Source organism: Cornus florida, unplaced genomic scaffold (assembly GCF_030987335.1).
Source record: "Cornus florida cultivar Cherokee Brave unplaced genomic scaffold, ASM3098733v1 CherokeeBrave_3.0.0_Hap2_Chr08, whole genome shotgun sequence".
In the NCBI taxonomy this organism is placed as follows: Eukaryota; Viridiplantae; Streptophyta; class Magnoliopsida; order Cornales; family Cornaceae; genus Cornus; species Cornus florida.
Genome location: NW_026775578.1, coordinates 66974961 through 66998229, shown reverse-complemented (window position 1 = coordinate 66998229; position 23269 = coordinate 66974961). Strand labels below are relative to the sequence as shown.

Here is a 23269-nt window from a genome sequence, read left to right as displayed (position 1 = left end):
AAAAAGGCTACTCAATTAAAAGAGAGATTAGTCTAATACATAACTTTTCGTCACATTGGTAATTATATATAACTTATAGTCACATAGGAGTGTTTGGATCTGACAATTTCATTGAACGTAGAAGGGTGGGTTATATGGTAAATTCGTCTTTGAGGGTGCTCAGTGCTATGAAAAGTTTTTTAAGGATGCTGTCTGCAATTTAAGCATTGGTGAGGGGGTTTTAAGTGCAATTTACCCGACTTTTATATCTCCTCTATCCCTAAAATTCTAAGCCGTCGTACTTTTAAAAAGAGTTGACCAGGAAATAAAACGCTCGACTCTTTGTTCTATTAGGAAAAGATTATATCTTTATATATATAGATCAGTTTTACTTAAGATTATTGGTTTGCATCGCCAATTGCGAAGTTTAAGATTATTTCAGCCATTGAGGTAAGTTGTTTTGATTGTTCATATTTCACAGTATATATGGGATTTGGATTTGGTACTGTATAAATTAGATTTTAATATTGAAAATTAATTTTATCGAATAGTTTTTTTTTTTTTTTTTTTAAAATTGTCAGTAGCAAGTCTGTTACCCTTATGATGAAAGAGATTACACCAATAACTTCATACTAGATCATAAGTTTGTTACAAGTTTTTGTTTTTTGGTTTTTGTTTCTTGGGTGAATTATTTAGTTTAAAATTATAAATCCCATTCAGTTTTTGCCAATTATTTGAGTATTGAGTATTGTAGATACGATGTAAGTTATTGTGATTATATAGATTCTTTGATTTGTTCACATTGCAGTGCTATTAGGAAAAAAAGACTGATGGGGTCATTGGAGGAGTCAGATTGGGCATGGCTTCCGAAGAACTTATTGGATATGATTCTGGACAATTTGGTTTCACTTTCTGAATTTGTTCGATTTGGTGCGGTTTGCAAACCATGGCAGTCTGTGGCAATGGAGAACAAACTTAAATTTGTTCAAAATAAGTTTTTCACACAAGTTCCATTCTTGATAGTGCCTTCGAAAGATAATAAAGACGATGAACGACGCAGTCTATACATCATTACTCATAATAAGCTATGTGATTTTCAGTTATGGGTACCTTACAAAGAGAGGCTTTGTGGTTCCTTACATGGTTGGCTGTTTGGTATAGAAAAATCCTCTAGCGTAACTCTAATGAATCCGTTCTCTGGCTCTACCATAGAGCTTCCTCCAATTGATAGTGTGGTCTCATTAAGCAAAATTGAGATTTCCTTTTAAGTTACAAAGGTTATATTGTCAGCTGACCCTGCTTCGTCTCCTAATGACTATATTGTTGCCGCTATCTATGGTGGTGATTCTAACCTGGCATTTATTCGGGCAGGAGATGAAGCTTGGACTTGCATGGATAAAGAGAGATTTATGTTCTTCTGTGATGTCATATATTATAAAGGCCGGATTTTTGCAGTTGATAGGGATATAGTCCTAATGATTGATGTTAATAGGACTGGGGCTCCGCAAGTGGAGGAAAAGGAAATTGCGCCTCAAATTATTTATTATGAACACATGTATCTTGTCGAATCATCTAGTGGGGAATTACTTCTTGTACAAAGGCTTTTAGAAATTGTAGACGATTCATAGCATGCAACTTCAGGGTTTAAGGTTTTCAAGATGCTCTTAGACCAATTTGAGAAGGGTTCGCATATGCTGGTTGAAGTGAAGAACTTGGGTGGAGACACCCTGTTTTTGGGCGATAGTCATTCCATTTGTGTTTCAGCTTCCAAATGGCCCGGATGTGAACCTAATTCCATATACTATACAGATGATTATAGTGACATTATATTCTATCCCCAATCTGGGCGCCGTGACATGGGTATCTTCAACGTAGTGAATGGAAGCTTTGGAACACATTACATCCTTGATCCTTCACATAATGATATGCCGCCCTCAATTTGGATTGTCCCAACTGTGTTAGGAAGTTCAGTATAGACTTAATTTGTTTCGGATGTCTTTTGGTCAATCTAATTTATTTAGTTTTTTTTTTTTTTTTGCTTATCATTTTTATGTGATGAAAAAAATCTGTTTTTATCTCTTGCTGTAGCAAACGTGAGATCACGTTTGTAAGACATAATTAAACATTATTTGTTGGTTTTTCTCAAATTTTATGGTATTATAAATATATCTTAGTTACAATTCATTTTTTCTTATAAGAAAGTTACTGTCTTTTTCCTTATAAGAAATTTATTGTCTTTTTCCTTGGAAGAAATTTACTGTATATTACTTGAAATGAGGGTTGGAAATAACATCGCATCATAATTCTTGATGGTTAAAGTGTCCTTGTAATGCAATCCAGCTCTCATCGATTGTGCTCTCTGTAGTCCTTTGGCCAAGAATTAAGACCATATTTTTTATATTTGATTTGCTTGGTTGCGCCAAGTAGCCTTGCTTGATTTCTTGTTACATGGTATGGCAATTTCTCGAGGTTGCTTGTTTATTATTAAGTTTGGTCAAATGTACTAAAGAATTGATTGACATTCATGAAGGAAGCCTATGTAGTTTTTGAGTTTTTTATTTTTTATTTTTTAAATTCCATGGCATTTCTTGAATTTACCCTTGAGGGCTCGTTCATAATAATGGATCTGAGTTTGGTTGAAAGTAAATCTATTGCTGATCAATGTTTAGCTTTTTATTGAGCGCTTGATTAATGATTAGTCGTGTTCAACCGATTCCCCCGGATAAGTTTTTATATGTAGGGCTGTTATAGTAGTTCTTTAAAGCATGTGAAGATTGCTTAGATATTCTTTATTAAAATGCTTTGCCAAATTTTTATACAATATCTCTATTACCAATGCATTAGTTTGCTGGTTTAGATGATTAGTTCTAATTTCGTGCTGACCTTAGTATTTCTGATATCATTCTGTTAATGATGAAAGCTACAGAGGCCAAAACCGAACAACTTGACTATCCACCTTCCTTACACATGTTTAGTAATCAAATTTTTTTTATTTTATTTCTTACACATGTTTTCTCTTTCTTTAAATTAGTCCCTCATCCCTTGTATGGCCTGGATCTGCTAGTAACTCTTTTCTAAAAATCTTTTAATGCATGAAAGATGGTCTTGTGCATGTGTGGTTGCTAGATTGAGTATTCCTGCGGTGAGAATTTTCATCCAGTGACGCGGCCTGCACTGTAAATCTCTTAGAATGTCTATCTGATTCTATCTTCTCTCATATATCACTCTTATTTCTCTCTTGCTGCCATTCTCTCTCTAGCTCTCTCTCTTCTCACACTTCATAGCAAGAATAGAATTTTCATTGAAATACATAGTCCCGTAACTGGAAAATCAATGTCAACTCTTTCTCTCTCTCTCTACATATGAACATATTATACATATATAAATATGTGTATGAGAGTTGATTTATCAGCATGTACCGAACTTTGTTTCTATCTCTTTTGAAAATATATTTGCCATATCTGTGCTGTTAAGGGCTAAAATTGATTAATGCATTTAGCCAATTATGAAGCATAAGCAGCTATTGGAGCTCGAATAGGAATCTAAAGTAGCTATTGAAGCTGTTTGATTGGGGCTCAACTGTTGAAGTTCTCATCAATGCATGTGTTTGGTTTGGGCCGACTGATTTCCTGCAGGCAATAAGGTAAGAAATTTTGATTTCCTGCACATGATTTTCTATTTCCCTGTCTGGTTGTTTTGAAATGAAATGGAAATTGTGCTAGATGATGTTTATAGTTTTTGTACAAACTCTTGGCATTTGAAGAGTTGAAAGAGAAAGATTGAGGGAAAAAAATGATTGATCTGGTTTTGCTTTAAGTTTATTGTAATTTACGCTATCATACACTGAACCATTATGGCAAGGAAAAGTTTGATTCAGAGGGGACATATTTCATTTAATGTATGTTGTATAAACAAGTGCAGAATTTAGGAGTTGTCAATATCAGAAGAAAATATAGCTCATCATACATGACTTTAGGACATGTGTTTTGATGCTCTGAAATAATGCCAAGGAAGTTTAGGGCTAGTTTGGTACGCAGGAATGAAATAGGATGGGTGGGAATGGAATGGGAATGGGAATAGAATTGAATGACCATTCTCATTCTAGTGTTTGGTTGCAAACATGGAATGCTGTAAAAATGGAATGATCATTCTCATACCTCTGTTTGGTTGGACCAATTTAAAAGCTGGAATGGAATGAATTTATATTGTCTTCTCAAAATTACCCTTTATCATTAATAAAGAAACTTAACAAAAAAAATTAACATCAAAAGTGAAATTGGGGCAAGAGATAGAGAGAAATTACAGGGTGATGCAGGGTAGAAGCGATAAGCTGCTGTCCAGCAGCTGTAACAGTGTAAAACAATGAAAAAAAAGGATTTCCAGCAATAAACAAGCAGAAAAACAGAGAGATAAAGCAATAGAATCGAAGTGGAACCTAGATAGGTGAGTTCTAGGGGCAAAGACACCCGAGGGAAACTCTAAATTTGATTTTCTGGAATCCAAACTCCATACAAAGTCTCTTAATAGACTATTTATACTAGGGTTACAGCAGCCCTAGCATCCTAACCTTTGATTACTTCAATAACTAATAAATCTCAACCCTCCAAAGTAGTTAAAAACTCAAATGGCAGTCACATGACTATTTAAAAAAGACTAGGACTATAACTCTCATCTACCAAATAACACAAAACATAAAAATCAAATAACACACATAGAAAATAAGCAAATAACTAAAACCCCAAGATAAATAGAACCTAAGCCTAGTCGGCTAGGGGGCCTGATTAGTCTTGGAGAGCCTCATAATGCTCCTGCATCACAGGGCAAGTGAGGAAGCGAGGGTTGAAGATTGGGGCAAGAAGAGGCGATGGAGAGAAGGCGAATTTGTCTCTGGCGGCAGTGGTGAGAGAGGGAAGAGAGATAAGGGTAGCGAGAGAGGAAGACGGAGGAAGATGAGGAAGTCGAATTTGTCTGCGGCGGAGGAAGACAGCGGAGGGAGGCGGCAAAGGCGAAGCTAGCGCTTGGAGATGAGAGAGGCAGTGAAGGAAGATGGCGGAGGGAGGCGGTGGAAGATTTCTTGGAGGAGCTCGTCGCAAAGGGTTGGTTGTGTTGTGTTCTTGTATGTTCCACCATTTGATTCTTCAAACAACCAAAACCTCACAATCAAAACCTCATAATCGTTGGCACTTGGTTTCCCCTAATTTGAATATATGTCCCAATTTTGCTGCAAAAAGCAAATTATACACAATTGAAATCAAATGGAAAGATGAAGAAGACGGAGGCTGCGAGAGTTGTGATGATCGACGGTGGTACTCCCGCTTCGGCTCGCCTTTGTAGTACCCATTGCATCAACCCAGATTCGGTGAAGCACAACAATGATCGGGTCTTTTGGTCATAATTTTTTTAATCTTATTCCACGCGGGAATGGAGTGTCCATTCCATTGGTCAAGAGAAGGAATGATTTTAGTGAAATGACCATTCTCAGAGAATGGTGAGGAATGACAATTTTACCTTTAAAAGCATGCGCCAAACAAAGAATGGAAAGAAAATCATTCCATTCCACTTTCTTTTATTCCATTCATCCCTACCAAACTAGCCCTTAGTACCCTGCAATTGACATGATCTGCTGACATGTAATGCAGATCATAACATAATCATTGGTTTGGCATGGTTTCTAAATCCTGTGTTGTTGCACATACTTGTTGAGTAGCCAAGGTAAGTTTGTCGGCAGGGGTCAAATGCCTCTATATGTGATTATTATTGCAGGCAATTCTGCACAATTATGCTGCTCATAAACACACTGATGTGAACTTAGCTTATAACAAAATAATCCGATCAGTTGTGTTTCACAAAGTAGGTGTTCTTACCTGATTGTTAGTGATAAATCTTATTTTTTATTCGTACTTTTCCTTATCTTCTAGAAATTGGTTAAGTGATTCTTATTTTGGTGTAAACTTGATGCAGGCACTGAGAAAATGCAACAATTATTGTTTATTTGGGTGAATAATTTATGTTCTCTCTCTTGAACTATAAGCAAGTCTCCATTTATTGGATTTTGCAATTGCATGATGGCATGAGTTTTAGCCTTTTACTATCAATGGCAGAAATCATTAGCAGTATACTAAACAACGAAATGCAATTGCTACCATAGACACCGATGGCAAAGAAAAGTTGCAAACTAGTAGGGAGGACAATAAAACATAAAAAGAAATTTTCAAATGTAATTTGGTTAAAATAGAATCAATTGGAATGGTAGGAAGATTATGTATAGATATCATATCCTAAAATTGGCATAAAAGTTCAATCAAAGTACCAACATAAGGGCTTTGACACCGGACCGACAAATAAGATAGTCTGCATCTTCAGATCCCTTGTGTGTGAACATGATATCAACAAAGTCCTTGGTTTGGCCTTGGTCCCTAGCTTGAACATGCTCATCAATGATCTTCTCAAAAAATTCATCAAAGACCTTGCTATGAGCCTTAAATCGCCTATAGAGTCCCTGAAGATCAAGTGCTCTGACATAGGGGAAGTAATCGGCAATGTTGGGAGTGACTGCCAAGTACATGCCCTCTTCCATCATAGCTTTGAACCCTCTCTCATCCAAGTCCTCATCCGTGTACTTCTCCCAAACATCATCCAACAAGTCATTTTTGCATTCATGGATGAAACCTTGGAACTAAGATCAACACCACCATGATCCTGAGCCGCCTCTTTGATTGATTTGATCAGAAATCTAACTCTAAGGTGCACAATTTGCGCACACTGCGCCAATATGGGCCGTATTCAGCAAAAATCAAGTCTGTTTGCCAGTCACATATTTATGAGCCTGAATAATTGGCCTACTAGTAAAAACATGGTCACGGGTCTTAAGGAACTGTATGGTTGCTTCTGGGGATGAGACGACGATGTTGGGGACGAAGCCAAAGCGCGTGTACATGATGGGACCATATTTTTTGGCTAGCCGATGAAGATCTCGGTGAGGGAACTTCCCTATCATATGAAGGTGTCCCAAAATTGGGAGGACTTTTGGCCCTAGAGGTAGCTTCCTCCCATTCTTGTTTTTCCTAATTGTAAACCAGATTTGCTTGCAGAATATAAGCAGCTGGTGCAACCAATGTGAACATTGTCCAAGTTGAGGCCATGGCCAATATGGGTTAATTTGGCAGAATTTAACAGGGACTGGGTAGGCCATGTTCTTTGTCCTCCCTATAAACTTCAATTTTTAGGGTCGAGAATAAGAAGGGTACCTGAAGGAGACAAACCGTGTCTTGATTTTTTTATTGAGTGGCATGCATTACTGGGTCTCTTTATTGTTTGGCAAATGAAAGACCTTTCTTCTATATAACCAAATGCACACAGTTTACAAATAATAAAGGGTGCTTCAAATCAGATATCATTTTGTAAACTTAATTTATTACATTGAAGTAAGCCTATTATCATCTCTTTAACTTATGATGTTCAGTCTCTTAAACCAAGTTAAGAATCAATGTTTGTTTCTATCACTAGCAATGCCTGATGAAAATATGAAAGTATTGTAAAATATAGATGAATTCTTTTGCTAATATTTTAGCTTTCACAGTAATCTATAACTAGAACAAAGAACACTATTGAGCTTGTAACTTTTTTGTAGTTCAGAGTTAAAACCTTTTCTATTTGCTATTGATCTAGTCACTTGGATTACCAATGCTTCATGTGTTCTTTGCATGGCACTTTTTTTTGTTGAGGTTTCTATGTTTGCAACTTATGCACTTAACAACCATTGGGCCTCTAGCCCCGTGGCACAACCACACACACCCCCTCCCCCCGGGCGAAAGGAAGGTTGAGAGTTTGAGTCCCACTAGGGACATATTTCAGATAATGAGTCTGTGCTTATGCTTTAACTTCCAAAAAAAAAAAAGGTTGAAAAGAAAATTATGCACTTAATAAATTGAATGATAGAACTATTGTTAGCTTTAAATTTTTTTTTTTTTTTTTTTTTTCCCTTGTTTTTTTAATATTCTATTTTCAGGTTGCTTGACGAATAGGATAACACGTGCAGAATGGTTATCTAGAATTTCATTATCTTTTTCTACTTCCTTATGGTTTAATGATTATGTTAAGGATGTGAGGCAGTTAAGATACTTTATATTCATATTTTGGGATAATTGCACCCTAATTCGAATTTTCTTTGAACAAGTTGGGAACTGAGTTTATGTCATTTTTGAAATTTAATGGAATAGACATTATGTTACCCTGTTAGTAGGGCTTCAATGTTTTTAATTGTTTTGATCATTTGGGAAGACATCAAACTAAGAAGTTTATAGATTCATCTCAGTAATTATCCTTTTAGTATATGCCAGTAACATGTCAACCAGCTACTGTTTTATATATATAATTTTCATCTCGTTAATTATATTTTTATATTGGTATTGATGATTCAGCATTTTATCCCCCCATTTTGTAGACATTTTGTAGCTGCTTAATTTGTCATAATTGCTTAGAATTCTCAAAGTATATGGCAGTGGTTATATCTGCTGGAAAAACCCCAGAATTAGCAGTCATGTCCCGCCATAAGCAGCCTTTGGATAGCAGTCATGTCCCGCCATAAGGTGGCCATTTTATAATAAAAAACTATGATAGCAGATATCTGTCGGTATATAGGCTACGGTGGTAGTTCTTTTAACTTTTGACAGCACTCAGAAGATATGTACACCGCTGTATTTCATAATTGTTGTAGCCCTGAAATCTGGCGGTTATTTTATTATACCAATCAAGGTTTGTTACGTGAACTCTTGATGGTTCTTTGTAGATTTGGCTGAAAGAAGTAGGAATCTGAGTAGATTGATTTGCTTAGGAAGTGAAGGTAGGCCGAGCAGTTTCAAGCCTATTGAACCGGACATTTTCAAATCTTTCAAAGGGGACACCATGTTGTGTTGTTGGAGCCTACTGTGTGCCAAAGAAACAAAACTTGCTACATAGCCAATTTATGCTTCCTTGCCTTTGTATTAGAGAGGATTTTAATTCGTTAATTAAGAGGGAGAGGTCCTTTATCTAATAATAGGATAGTAGGATAATAGTACTTTTAATTCGTGAATCCTAATTCTTGTTTACATGAGCATATAAACATGTATATTATATATAAGTTTGTGTATTGGAGCTGATTTAGCAGCATGTACAAACCTCTCTTTCCATCTCCCATTGAAATATATTTGACATATATGTGTTGTTAGTGCTAAATAAATAAAAACATGTTGTTGATTAGGAATCATAAGCAGCTATTGGAACTTAAATCTGAATCTAAAGCAGCTATTGAAGCTCAACTATGTTCGGTTAGGGCTCAGCTGGGGCGTGACATCAGTGCAACATTTTTCTTTAAATCTGGCTAAGAGCTTTATATGGTCATGGTAATTTCAAATCTTTTCCGTAACAGGTAAATTAGATAAAAGAGGAGGGGGAAATCGAGTACTTACGATCATTTAAATTTAATTGCCAGTGTACTTAATACAATTACCTGAAACCACTAATTAGACCTTTATGTGGTCATGGTAATTTTAAATCTTTTCCTTAACAGGTAAATTAGGTAAAAGAGGAGGGGGAAATCGAGTACTTACGATCATTTAAATTTAATTGCATAGGTTCCTCCTTCCCTGCAATTTAGTAGAGGCTGATGAGCGCTGAAAAGTGCGTATTTAAACCTCTTAAGCTTAGGTATTCTAGAACCTTTATGTATCTTACTTTACCGTTTTAGATTGAGTTAGTGTTATTTCCATTTTCAAGCACTTATCCTGAAAATAAGCTAACTCAGCCAAATAAGAGTATAAAGGAAGCAATTCTGGGATGAATCAAAGAAAGGAGCCAAGTAGAAGCAAAATGAAGCAAAAGGTGGAATTCAACATCTTCGATCGATCTCAGATCAGAGTTCGATCGATCCAACATGATCGATCTCAGCACTTCAAGATGGATCTGAGCCATGATGACATTTTCAGAGATCTCAAAAGTTCGATCGATCCAACATCATTCTTCGATCGATCGAACTACCTTGTCCTTATCCAAATGATTGATCTTATCCAGTTGTACCACTCTACCAACCACTTTTGTCCTTTTCTCAAAAATATCTTCGAAATATCTCAGATTTGTTTTTATCCAAAAAGGCGTCGCCATTGAGGATCGATCCAACTTCAGTTCGATAGATCTCAGCCACGTTCGATCGATCTAAGTCCAAGGTTCGATCGATCGAACTTCCTCCAGTGCGAAAAAGTTTAATTTCCAGCTCACAAAAGTTGTCCTTTATCCAATCATTGGGGAATATTTTGTGCACGACCCCAGCTCATTTTGGTGTCACTTGACCTACCTATATATAGAATATGATACACTTTTTGAGAGAGATCCATCTATCACAATAGAGGCTATTCTTAGGGAGGAAGAAAAGAGGAAGAGGCTAGAGACACAAGCTTGTGAGCTCTTCATCAACCAAGGAGTAGATTTCTTCCATCGAGTTTGCCCTTGAGGGTTGGAGAAGCATTACCATAAGTGACTAGACATCCTCTTGGGGTTAGAGTTAGCCCTAAGCATACTTTCTACATCTTGATTTTGTGTATTATTGAGGGATTAGTGTTGTAATACATGTTTTGACACTTTTATATATATAGATCTTGTTTATTTAATGATTTATGTGGTTTAATGCTTCCAATTGATCATTTCATTCTATCCATATGTCTATGTATGCTAGAATAGATGTTCATGTGTTTGTCTCTATTTCTTGTGTTATTGATGCATGTTTATGTGTATTGATGCTATAGATCTAGAGATTGTCAAAACATAGTGCTTAATGGAATGCTCTTGTAATTTTCTTGATGGTTCATACTCATTTCTTGATGGATTATGCCTCTCCCTTAGTTTAATTAGTTTAACTTTATGTCATTAGCTTAATTGTAGTGTAGTGGTAGTATAGTTGTTAGATGGGAGGACAATCCATGCTTTTCGTTTGATGTTCCATTCTTTTGAATGCAAGTAGCATATGTCTCTAACCTTGTGGTGTATTTGGCTTGTGAGCTTAATGAAAGGATTAATGACTTGTTAGATATATTGTGCTTGTCACATGCTACTTAGACAATATATACTTGTTAGATATATTTTACTTTTAACATGTTGCTTAGACAATATACACTTAATTGGTCATCCTTGCTAATTGAATCAACCAAACACACACACACACATCAATATTGCAATACACATTTCCCTCATTAGTCACTTGTTAAGGGTGTAGAAAAGTATTGTTTGGTGGTGACCTCTAAACCTCAAGATCTCTCTCTCTCTTACTTACTCTTTATTGCATTCAATTATTTAGTTTAATTTGCTCTCTAGTTTAATTTAACCAACCAACCAATTCTTGTTTGATCACTCGACCTACTAACCCTAATAGAGATTCCACAACCAAATTCGACTCCAATCCCTTGGGACGATCCCTATTCACTCTTGCTACGTTAGTAGTAGTGGTGGTAGTGGTTTTTATAAATTTAAACTTGACCTAAAAGGCTTTTCTTGAACCACACATTCACTACATTATTTGGGCGTATATCAAGCGGCCTCGTCGTCAGAGGCTTAGACAGAAATTTCAAAATTGCAGACTACCTTTCAGAAATTTATAAACTCAAATATTTAAATGTTCATTTCGTACAACACTTTCTTTGAATTTCTATAAGTTCATCGATCTGTTTAATTGTTAAAAATGAGTCCTTTCCTCACTATTCAATAGGTGTTCTAGTCTTTATGCTGAAAATATAAAAGAAGAGTTGATTTCTTTTCCCTTATTTTAAGCTCCAACCTTTATGCGTAAGCTTAATATCTCAATATTCTATAGTTAGCATTTTTAAGCTCCAACATGTGTTATAGACTTATATTTTTCAAGGTTGAGAATAAAAAGGCTACTTGAAGGAGACTAACATGTTTTTTTAGCTATCTTTCTTTCTTTTCATTTTTTTGGATAAATTTCACTGGCCTCCCTTGAGGTTTACCCTAATTACACATGGTATTAAACTTATGCATTTTGTTGCACTGACACCCCTTTAATGGTTTAACCCCTCTTTATGTGTGAAATGTCTATTACACCCCTAATATTATAGTAAACATAAAAGTTATAATATCTATATATGTAAACACAGTTTCAACAGAGAAGACGATCACGATGATGTCATTTTTCAGTTCTTTTGAGTTCCTGTGTGCTGAATAGTTAGACCAGAAGGTTGGCTTCTCTTGGGGTCCCTCTAAAGTGGAGAAGGACGCGTCTGCAGTGGATCGAAAGAAGAAGGCTATGATTGAGAGTTTGAGAAGGAGCAAAGAAGGAAATTCATCTACCTAGGCTTTGCAATCGCTGGTTAAGACGACGAACAGTCCAGAACGGCAAAGGATGAGACCGAGGTTCGCACGGGATCTGGATGGCGTGCACTGTTTTGAAACAATAATCATGGACTGAGCAGCCAAGTTACTCCAAGCCAGGAGAGAGAAACTGAAGGTAACTTTACTATCATACATTCCTTAAGAACAAGAAATTAGTGAATCTAATTACTATCATTCAATACTTGTGTTTACCAATTAATTAAATCCTACTGATTATTTTGGCATATATATAATGATTGCACAGTCAACCCTCTCTCTACTTTGATTTGTATAAATCAACAGCAGAGGTGTTTTAAGGACTATATTTGTATCTATATAATGTATATACAAGTTTATCCCATTTGCATTTGACTCTCCCTTTCATTTCATTGTGGGTCTCTTTTACATATTACATATAAGGCTATTTTCGTCAATTTAAGTAAGGTTGTTTTCTAATTTGGTGACAATGTAAGGTTAATAGCGTCTTTGCCTCTTAGTTAATGTGTATTTTGGTCACTGCAACCAATTATTCTCATGTCACTTGCCAAATTTTGGATGAATGGGGGCATGTGTCTAACAGAGGAAACCACGGGGGAACACGGTGCAACAAAATGCGCACGTTTGATTTTATCCTTTATATAAATATATATATATAATTTTATTTTATTTTTTATTATTATTTGTCAAAATTGAAGAGAGAAATAAAAAATGAAGGACACAAAGATATACGCGATTCAGCCACTAGGGTTTACATCCATGGCACACAAAGATATACTCTCTTGGTTTTTGTATACAATGATTACCTCTATATATAGGTGAAAGAATACAAAACTGTGAGAAATATGATACTGGAAACATTCCTAAAATTACTCCCATCATTCACTCGCATCAATATGCTGTCAAGGAGTGATTTAAGGGCTTTAATCATTCGTATAATAATATTCTCCAACATTATTGTTATCTTTTTGTTGAGTGGATGCATTAATTTACTGGGTCTCTTTATTGTTTTGCAAATGAAGGATCTTTTTTCTACTCCCTCTGTTCGAAAAAAAAGTCTCTTTTAGGGAATATAACTTTCTAAGAGTGTAATTTTTTTTATGTTTTTTTATTTTTATTTTATTATAGTGGTATGAAATGAATTCTCTATGCCCTTCTAAAATTTTGTCTTGACCCAGATTTGACTGGTGTTGACGTGACCGATACCTCAAAATGATGTAAAAAGTGTGAGTGTGAGAAGTGGCCACCACATTTAGAATTTATAAAAATCACTTAACACTATACTATGTAGTATGAGTGAAAAGGGATCGTCTTAAGGGATTTGCAAGATACTTTGGAATTGAAATCGGATTAGTAGGTCGAATGATCAAAGAGAGTGGTTTGTTGGTTGAATTATGCTACGATTAATTAAAAACAATGCAATGTCAAGCAAACTAAAGGAAATGAGGTGTAGAGAATGAGAGAGGGGTCTTGGGATATAGAGTTCACCACTAAGCTTTACTTTACTAAACATTTAACATTTGTTGAATTAGGGGGATTCCATGTTATAAAACAAATTTGTGTGCCATTAATTGAAATACTAAGCATGGATGGCAAATTAAGCATAAATTATCTAATCAATCTAGTGAGTAGCACAACTTATCAAATTAAGTCATTAACCATTCAATAAATCCACAATCAATACACACAAAAATCTAGAAAAATGCACTACTTGCACTCATAAGCATGGACCATCAAACAACAAGAATGGATTGTCTACCTATCTAGGAAATTAAAGCAACTATGCTACAATTACACTAAATGACAAGGAAATTAAACTAATTAAACTAATGAGATAGCACAACCCATCAAGAAATAAGCATAGTCCATAAAATAAAATACAAGAGTAATCAATTAAGCACCATGCATTGATCGACACTAGATTCATTATTTTAATACACATACACATGCACCAAATGTAAAGAATCAAGTGTGAGTACATAATCATCCATTCCATCACACATAGACATATGAATAGAATTGAAAGATTAATTGGAAACATTAAACCATACAAATTATGTAAAAACAAGATTTATATAAACATGAGGTCAATACAATATTTACAACACAAATCCCTACTAATTACAAAGTATTAAGGCTTAGGAAGCAAGCCTAGGGCCATCTCTAGCCCCAAGAGAATGATCTAGCCACTCATGGTTGTCATCCAACCCTCAAGGGCTCTCTTCATGGTTGGATTCATCTTCCTCCTCTTGGTGTTCTTGGTAGAAACCCTAGCACTTGGAAGAATCCTCCCAAAATGTGTATATTATCTCTCTCTAATCTCTAGCCAATATGTAACTAACCAACCTCCTTACTAAAAATAGCCAATTTCCTTATATAGGTAGTTCAAATGTCATACCCAATGGTTAGACCTCGTGCACTAGGACTTCCAAAGGATTGCACCACGAGCACACCTTCAATTGGGCCTGAAATATGTTTTGCACGAATTTTGAGATAGTTTGATCGATCACATTGTTGCTTCGATCGATCGAAGTATGGCGGCGCAATTATATGGATAAGGACAAAGGCTGAGATATTTATGGGGAAAAGGACAAAAGTGGTTATGAGGATAAGGTCAAAAGGTTCGATCGATCAAAGAAAATGTTGGATCGATCGAATAGGAAATTTTCCGGAGGATAAGGACAAGGGTTCGATCTATCAAGGCAGGGTTGGAATGATCACAGTGTGATCGATCATGGCATGGTTCGATTGATCGAACAGAGAATTTTCACCACTTTGCTCCTTCTTTGCACTATACTTTGGATTGCTTCTTTCAATGCTCTAATTCAAGCTGATTTGACTTATTTTGGGGAGAAGTGCCTGAAAAGGCGAAAAACATAAAATTAGATTAAAGCAGAGAAATAAGATAGAATAAGGTCTTAGTATACTCAAGATTAAGGGTTTTTTCAGTGCTTATCATTGACCACTTCAACAAAAACAAAAATATTCCTTGAGTGGGATTCTTATTTCAAGACACATCACTGATAATAAATTATACCTCTTGTTCCTCACATTGTTGATGGTTTGTTGTTGAAGAAACATTGGCTTAACCCTAATGAACCCATTTTCTGGTGGTGCTATTGATCTTCCTCCAATTATAGACCTCTTAATATTCAAACCTCATGAAAGTGAAGATGATATTGAGGTTGACTTTGAATTTGAGTATGACACAACACCTATTCAGGTTGAGTTTGCAGTTACGAAAGCTACATTGTCAGTTGACCCTGCTTCATCTCCTGATGACTATTTTGTTACCGCCATCTATAGTGGTTGCTGTGGAATGGCATTTATTTGGGCAAGAGATGAAGCTTGGATTTACATAGATAAAGAGAGATTTATGTCGTATATGATTGTCATATATTATAAATGCCAGATTTTTGCAGTTGATTTTGGGGTGGTTTCAGCTTCCAAATGGTCCAGGTGCCAGCCGAATATTCCACATAGATGATTATATTGACATTTTATTCCGTCTCCCATTTGGGCGTCGCGACATTGGTATCTTCAACATAGAGAATGGAAGCTTTGGGGAGCATTACGTTCTTGATCCTTCACATAACCATATGCCGCCCTCAATATGGATTGTGCCAACTCTATTAGGATTAGGAAATTGACTATAGACTTAATTTCTTGAGTGTCTTTTGGTTGAATATGATCGTACCTTCTATGTTAGGAAAATGAGATTGCATTCATATATATTTTTATTTTTTATTTTACAAGTGCTTGTCTTTTTTTCTCTGTCAGCATCATGAATAATATTTTGGAAACACTTGAACAATGCTTGATGAGACCACATATTTGGTTTTTGCTACATGCTAAGTCCTTCATTCAAAACTTGATAAGACCACATATTTGGTTTTTGATCTGCTGGGAGTGTACCCAAGTAGCCTTTGATTGTTTGCTACATGCCAAGTGTTAGATGAAATGAAGTGGATTCGTTCCCATGTACTAAAGGTTGGATGGCATTCATGAAGGAAACTTTTGTGGTTCTTTGATTTTTTTTGTTCCCTGGTATATCTTGCATATATTGGATCTGAGTTTGGTTGAAAGTAAATGTTATGCTAATCCATGTTTAGCTTATTATTGAATGCTCGACTAATGAGTAATGAATTAAGTTCATGTATGATGCTAGGTACTGATTAGTAGTAGAGGATTTGATTAATTTTTCCAAGTTAGTATTTATAAAATTGTTGCAGTAATTCTTTTAAGCATGTGAATACAACTTGAATATTCTTTATTCAGATTATTTACCAAATTTGTATATTAATGTATATTCTATATACGTTTGCACTGTTCTGTATGGCAATTTTGCTCGTGCTATATTTCATATTCTGATTGATTACGTTATATAATATGCCATTACCTGTTGTAATATCTTTGCCTGTTTCATTGCCTAAAAAAAAGAAGGGAAAAATTAAAAAGAAGAACTTGCTTCTATGGTTCATAATATTCTAGCTGCAATAAGATTCTCTTTTTATTTGTTTGGCTTAGTAAAAACAGTTCCCTCAGTTGGGTGGGTGTTGGTTTGAATTATCTTTGCTGACCAACAAAAGTAAATAAAATGTTCTTTTGTTCAACTTCTCCCACAGACTGGTTGAAATGAAGATATTGGGAAAGCTCCACCAGCTAAAAGGTGGCAGAGAAAAGACTCTGCAGGCCTTTGAATTGCTCTATTCCCATAGGATTTTAGTAATAAAATTAGTACTTTAGTCCACTGCCCTTTATGGAGCATCCATGTTCTTAGGCTGCAGATTGCTTTCCTTCTTTAAGTCACTTATTCTGCTTTATATGTTTACTTGTGGCACCTAAGAATTGAATCCCTTGATTCAACCGCTCTTTTAGATTACATATGTTGGCCTTTCTGCTTTATATGTTTACTCGTGGCAGCTAAGAATTGAATCCCTTGATTCAACCGCTCTTTTAGATTACATATTCAACAATAACATTTGGATTATCTGTTGCATCATGCGGATTATGTATTCGCAATCCAACTTTCTGATCGCATTTCAAAACTTGTGGCCGGTGATCTGGTCCTCACTCTTTCTCTATATACTGGTTAGTTTCTTGTTTGAAGTTGTATATATTTGTTCTTGATATTGGTCCGCAGATTTTTAACAATTAATTTGAATTTTTATTTGGGTATTAATTAGGGTTAATATTGGTTTGTGAAATGTGAGGAATCAACTTTTGTTTTTGTTGTTCTGTGAACTTCAATTTATATTTGGTTTCTTTAACTGTATGGATTTCATTGTGGAACTGCAAGTAGGTTGCTTCTGTGAAGTGCTTCATGCTTGTAGCTTGATACATAAAGCTCCTCTTCCTAATTTTTGTCAGCCTTTTCTTTTGGTTTCCTTTAGCTTTAGTACTGAAACATCCATCCTATAATTTTATTGGTGGTTGACTCGTGAACAAGACAAAAATGATAACGATGATGATGGTGTTGTTGCAGGTGGTCTTCAAACTTGAGGGGCTATATGTTTGTGGTGCTGTAAAAAATTAAACTGCGGCCTTAAGTTACTTAATATACAAATACATAAACAAATATACCTTTATATACGCTTATTCCTCTTCTCTCGTTCCCTTTGTCTCTTTAAAAACTTTATGTTCATTGCATTTTAGTAATAAAATTAGTACTTTAGTCCACTGCCCTTTACGGAGCATCCATGTTCTTAGGCTGCAGATTACTTTCCTTCTATAAGTCACTTATTCTGCTTTATATGTTTGCTTGTGGCAGCTAAGAATTGAATCCCTTGATTCAACCGCTCTTTTAGATTACATATTCAACAATAACATTTGGATTATCTGTTGCATCATGCGGATTATGTATTCGCAATCCAACTTTCTGATCGCATTTCAAAACTTGTCGCCGGTGAGCTGGTCCTCACTCTTTCTCTATATACTGGTTAGTTTCTTGTTTGAAGTTGTATATAGTTGTTCTTGATATTGGTCCGCAGATCTTTAACAATTAATTTGAATTTTTATTTGGGTATTAATTAGGGTATTTTTGGTTTGTGAAATGTGAGGAATCAACTTTTGTTTTTGATGTTCTGTTAACTTCAATTTATATTTGGTTTCTTTAACTGTATGGATTTCATTGTGGAATTACAAGTAGGTTGCTTCTGTGAAGTGCTTCATGCTTGTAGCTTGATATATAAAGCTCCTCTTCCTAATTTTTGTCAGCCTTTTCTTTTGGTTTCCTTTAGCTTTAGTACTCTTTTGGTCATCTTTGCATGGTTGAATTCAGAAACATCCAGCCTATAATTTTATTGGTGGTTGACTCGGGAACAAGACAAGAATGATAACGATGATGATGGTGTTGTTGCAGGTGGTCTTCAAACTTGAGGGGCTATATTTTTGTGGTGTTGTAAAAATTTAAACCGCGGCCTTAAGTTACTTAATATACAAATACATAAACAAATATACCTTTATATACGCTTATTCCTCTTCTCTCGTTCCCTTTGTCTCTTTAAAAATTTTATGTTCATTGCATTTTAGTAATAAAATTAGTACTTTAGTCCACTGCCCTTTACGGAGTATCCATGTTCTTAGGCTGCAGATTGCTTTCCTTCTATAAGTCACTTATTCTGCTTTATATGTTTACTTGTGGCAGCTAAGAACTGAATCCCTTGATTCAACCGCTCTCTTGGATTACATATTCAACAACAACATTTGGATTATCTGCTGCATCATGCGGATTATGTATTCTCAATCCAACTTTCCGATTGCATTTCAAAACTCGTTGCCGGTGATCTGGTCCTCGCTCTTTCTCTATATACTGGTTAATTTCTTGTTTGAAGTTGTATATAGTTGTTCTTGATATTGGTCCGCAGATTTTTAACAATTAATATGAATTTTTATTTGGGTATTAATTAGGGCTTTTTTGGTTTGTGAAATGTGAGGAATCAACTTTTGTTTTTGATGTTCTGTTAACTTCAATTTAGATGATTAGCTACCAGAACTTTGGAAAATTGATTTAACTGCTCAATTAACGAAATCTTTGATTCTGGGGCATTGTCAGTTAGGAATATGTATAATATACAGCTGTTAAAAATTGGTATTGTTGAGTACATATTCCCTATTCCCGTAGGATGTTTTATTTGGTTTTCATAATTTTCTTTTGTAATATGTGGCTTTTGTATCTGGTTTTGCTATATATTGTGTTCGTTTGGTATTTAGGCAATCAACAGACCTGTGCTGTGCTGTCAAGAATGCTGTGAGATTGAGATGATGTTGCATTATACTCCCTTCTAAGCTCTTGGATCTAGTCATGACTATTTTTTTAAAAAAATTTCTCTTTCTAGTTAGGTGTTTTTGTTTTTTTTGACCCGGGAAGGAGAGTTGGGAGTTATTGGGGGAAGGAAAATCGAACCTAGGATCATAGAGCGGGGACACTAAAGGCCTAATTCTACCACTCGAGCAATACCGCCTCACCTTGTTTCTAATTAGTTCACTTGCTGAGATTTTGTTATCTTCTTAGCTTACAATTTGAGTTTATTAGGGTAGCATGCAAGTTGGCCGTGTTAAGTAATTTGACATTGACTGGTTATGAAGCAAGCACCATCAAATTAATATTACAAGATGATTCTGGATGTGACAAAAAGCGTGGTGGTTATTGTAAGAATTTTTTTTTTTTTTTTTTTTTTTTTTTTAATTTTTTTGGGTGGGAAAAAAATAAGAGATTTTGTTGAATTGTAAAATTGACGACCATTTGAACACAGATTTTACAGTTTATAAGATCTACTCAAAATCCAACCGAATTGAAAAGTGACTTTGAAAAACGAAAGTACCTCCAAAATACACTAAATCAATTATTGTCATTTCAATTTGCTCACGCCCTCTTTGTGCTACAACAAATTGAGAATTTGGCCACAAAATTTTTGAATGGTGAAAACCAAATAAAATTTCTTATGTTTCATTAAATTCCTAAACCCAAGTTTCACACAAATCCACACACACGCTTACCTTATTAATGTTCTCATCATCATGGAGTGCGCCAAAGTGTAAACATGATCCATTCTTCAATTCCACATTCGATATTTAGTTTTGAAAATCAAATCGAAAATTACAACTCGATCGAATTTGTTTTGACACCTAAATTAGTCAATTACAAATTTGTATCTCACAATTTTCTTATTTGGCAATTTCGTGACAAAATCCTAAAAACAATTTGTAATCTACCTAAGTAAAAAAAGAAGATTACAATTTGTCAAAAATGTAAAACGGAGTTGGTAAATCCAACTGCTCTTGACACTTCACAAAGTAAAGAATCCATCTTTAAACTTGAACTTGTATTCTGCAATGGATTAAGCAAAAACTACCCGTGAAATCTTATTAAAGATTCAAAAACATCGTATCTATATGAACTCTCCCTCACTCCCCCTTAAGATTAGCATTCTGACTCTCCTCCTTTTTGGAACAAATTGAGAAAGGTAAACAAAAGCAAGAGGAAACGGGAGCATGACAAATAGCAAAAGAGAGATCATATGATAGATTGTCAAGAAGATTGGCATCGATTCTGTAATCCACTCCAAAAATCGACACTACGAAGTGATTTTCATGAAGATTGGCATTCTTGATGTTGGCATAGAAGTAATTAACCATATTGGGAACAAGGTCGCCATCCAACCTAGTGAAGAAGAACCATCTGTGCTTCTCAATGTAATCTACTAGCTTTTCCCGGCATTGTCACGAAGCTTGGCCAAGTCCACATTCCTTTCACTTCTCACTGGTCCAGCATCATAAACTTTGTGATAGTTGTCCCATGCAACATCACTGAAAATTAAAGTGTTTACGAGTAAAAACAATCCTTCATTTCTCATTCACCAGTGGATGGCCATCGGGATAACCTCTGAAGCATTGGGAGCCACGGACGCCCTTGGTGCATTTGGAACACGAGTACCAGTTTTAGCTCGCTTTGGAGTTGAGCTAACAGCCACACCTTTTGCCTTTCAGCTCTGGAGTGTTTAGGAGCCATTTAGTTTGCAATAATTTTAAAAAATGAGCCCCACTGAACTTGATTGATAACTTTTGACGAACACCTGGCGTGCACCTAGTTTGCACCCTCTGATTATAGCTTGCTCTTGTGAATCTCAACCCAAAGTATGTGATCACCAAGAATATACCAACCACAAGAACAAAACCTAGCAAATACCACACCAATCACCCAACATTGTTGTTAAAATAGTGTATATATGTATCTATACACTATAGTATCACTATTTAAATATTATGATGAATAATAATATATTTAATTATTGTTATAAAACAATAATATATATAATACTATGATAATTATATACTTAAACTAAAATATAATTATATGATAGTATGATAATGAACTATATATATAAAGATTAATAAGCCGATGTTAGAATTTAATTTTATATCATTAAGACAGATTCGCTTCGCTAAGGTGCTGATGGACTCTGTAACATCTTTCTACCAAGATACAATGACTTTTCTTTCTTCAGTAGCGGCACTGTAAACGGGAGAAATGGACGAACCGGCTCGGTGTAATACTGTCTCTTTGAACCATACTCAAACTCACGAACTAACACTGTGTATGCAAAGAAGAAAGAAGAAAGGAAGAGAGGAAAATTCAAAAGTAGAAAGAAGATTTCTAAGTTTGGTGTGTTTTGCAAATGACCAAAGGGGGTATTTATAGGCATGCAAGTGGCTTTTTGGTTGACCCGAGCTGCCACGGGACATAATGGTTCAGCCTGAACCATCACTAAAAGCATATGTTCATTGGGGTGCACTGGTTCACACTAGGTGCAACCCTTGAATGCATTGGTTCGGATCAGATACAACTTTTTGTAAGGCCAACCCAATTCAAAATAGTAAAACCCACCAGAGTAAGCCCAACCTAAAAATAAAATTAAGCCCAAACGTCGAGACCCCGTTTAATAAAAAATTAGCCGGATTTACTATTAAGCCTAGGCTTAGACCAGACAGGGCGGGCGGGGTGCACTAATGGAAAATGGTTTGGACCCAAGCTTGCCTAGGTCCTCCCCCTCTTAAAAACTTGAGTGCCCTTGGGCTCAAACCCAAATTCCAAACTTGAGTCATATATACTCCAATTGGTTTCACTTTATTTTCAATGTGGGACAACTACTTCCCACATATACATACCCATTTAAGCTTATCAAAACATTTTACTTTGGAGCTAATTTTTCATTCACCTGAAAACGAATTTGAGAAAGTAAGTATACCACGTTCATTTCCTTGCGGAGAGGAAAGCGTTCGTCTATAGACCTGCAAAAAAAAAAAAAAAAAAAAAAAAAAAAAAGCAGAACTTACTTTAAATTTCATCCAAAGTTTATGTTTTGTATGCTCTGTTTCAACAATCCCCCAAATGAATTGAAATTGGCGTCAATTGCAAATGAAGAAATGCAGACATTAGAGAGAGTACTATTGGAAAGTTACTGCATCAGGATAGGTAGTGTTTGGACTTGAACCTTCCCTAGTGTATTATTATTGGATTTATTGGCTAACCAGTGAATATGATGTCTTGAACTGTTCAGCCATTGATGTAAATTGATGTGTGCTCAATGTTACCACTCGCAATAGTACGAATCTTTGTAAGATAGGACTATATAGAGGGTGTCGATCCCACAGGCAGATGAATGTTCTTTGTTTTGTTTCTAACTAATCTAATTCTTTTTGGTCTATAGGTAACTGATTGGATTTGATTGATTGGTTGTCACGAACATAAAATGAAATTAAACTAAAATTAAATTAAAGAGATCAGAGAGAGAAGGTCTTAGGGCTTTGACTTCACCACGAACTTTGTACTATGGCCAATCGTTCAACTTTGGGGTTTTAACAATTTATATTTTAAATGAATTAAACTCAATAACATTCGTTTAATTTCATTTTAAAGAAAAATGTTTTATAAATTTCA

General features: G+C 35.4%; 1 long non-coding RNA gene across 4 annotated transcripts; it reads left to right on the top strand.

The window, feature by feature from the left end:
* Nucleotides 1–284: 284 nt before the first annotated feature.
* Nucleotides 285–19426, top strand: LOC132271936 (uncharacterized). 4 transcript variants are annotated; one of them, XR_009469893.1, is made up of 5 exons: nucleotides 285–429; nucleotides 788–3622; nucleotides 12120–12469; nucleotides 17254–18268; nucleotides 18977–19426. It is a non-coding gene; the product is annotated as an uncharacterized LOC132271936 (long non-coding RNA). The 4 variants fall into 4 exon arrangements; XR_009469894.1 differs by having other exon boundaries at nucleotides 12160–12469; nucleotides 18977–19425; XR_009469895.1 differs by having other exon boundaries at nucleotides 17254–18235; nucleotides 18977–19425.
* The last annotated feature ends 3843 nt before the right edge of the window (nucleotides 19427–23269 follow it).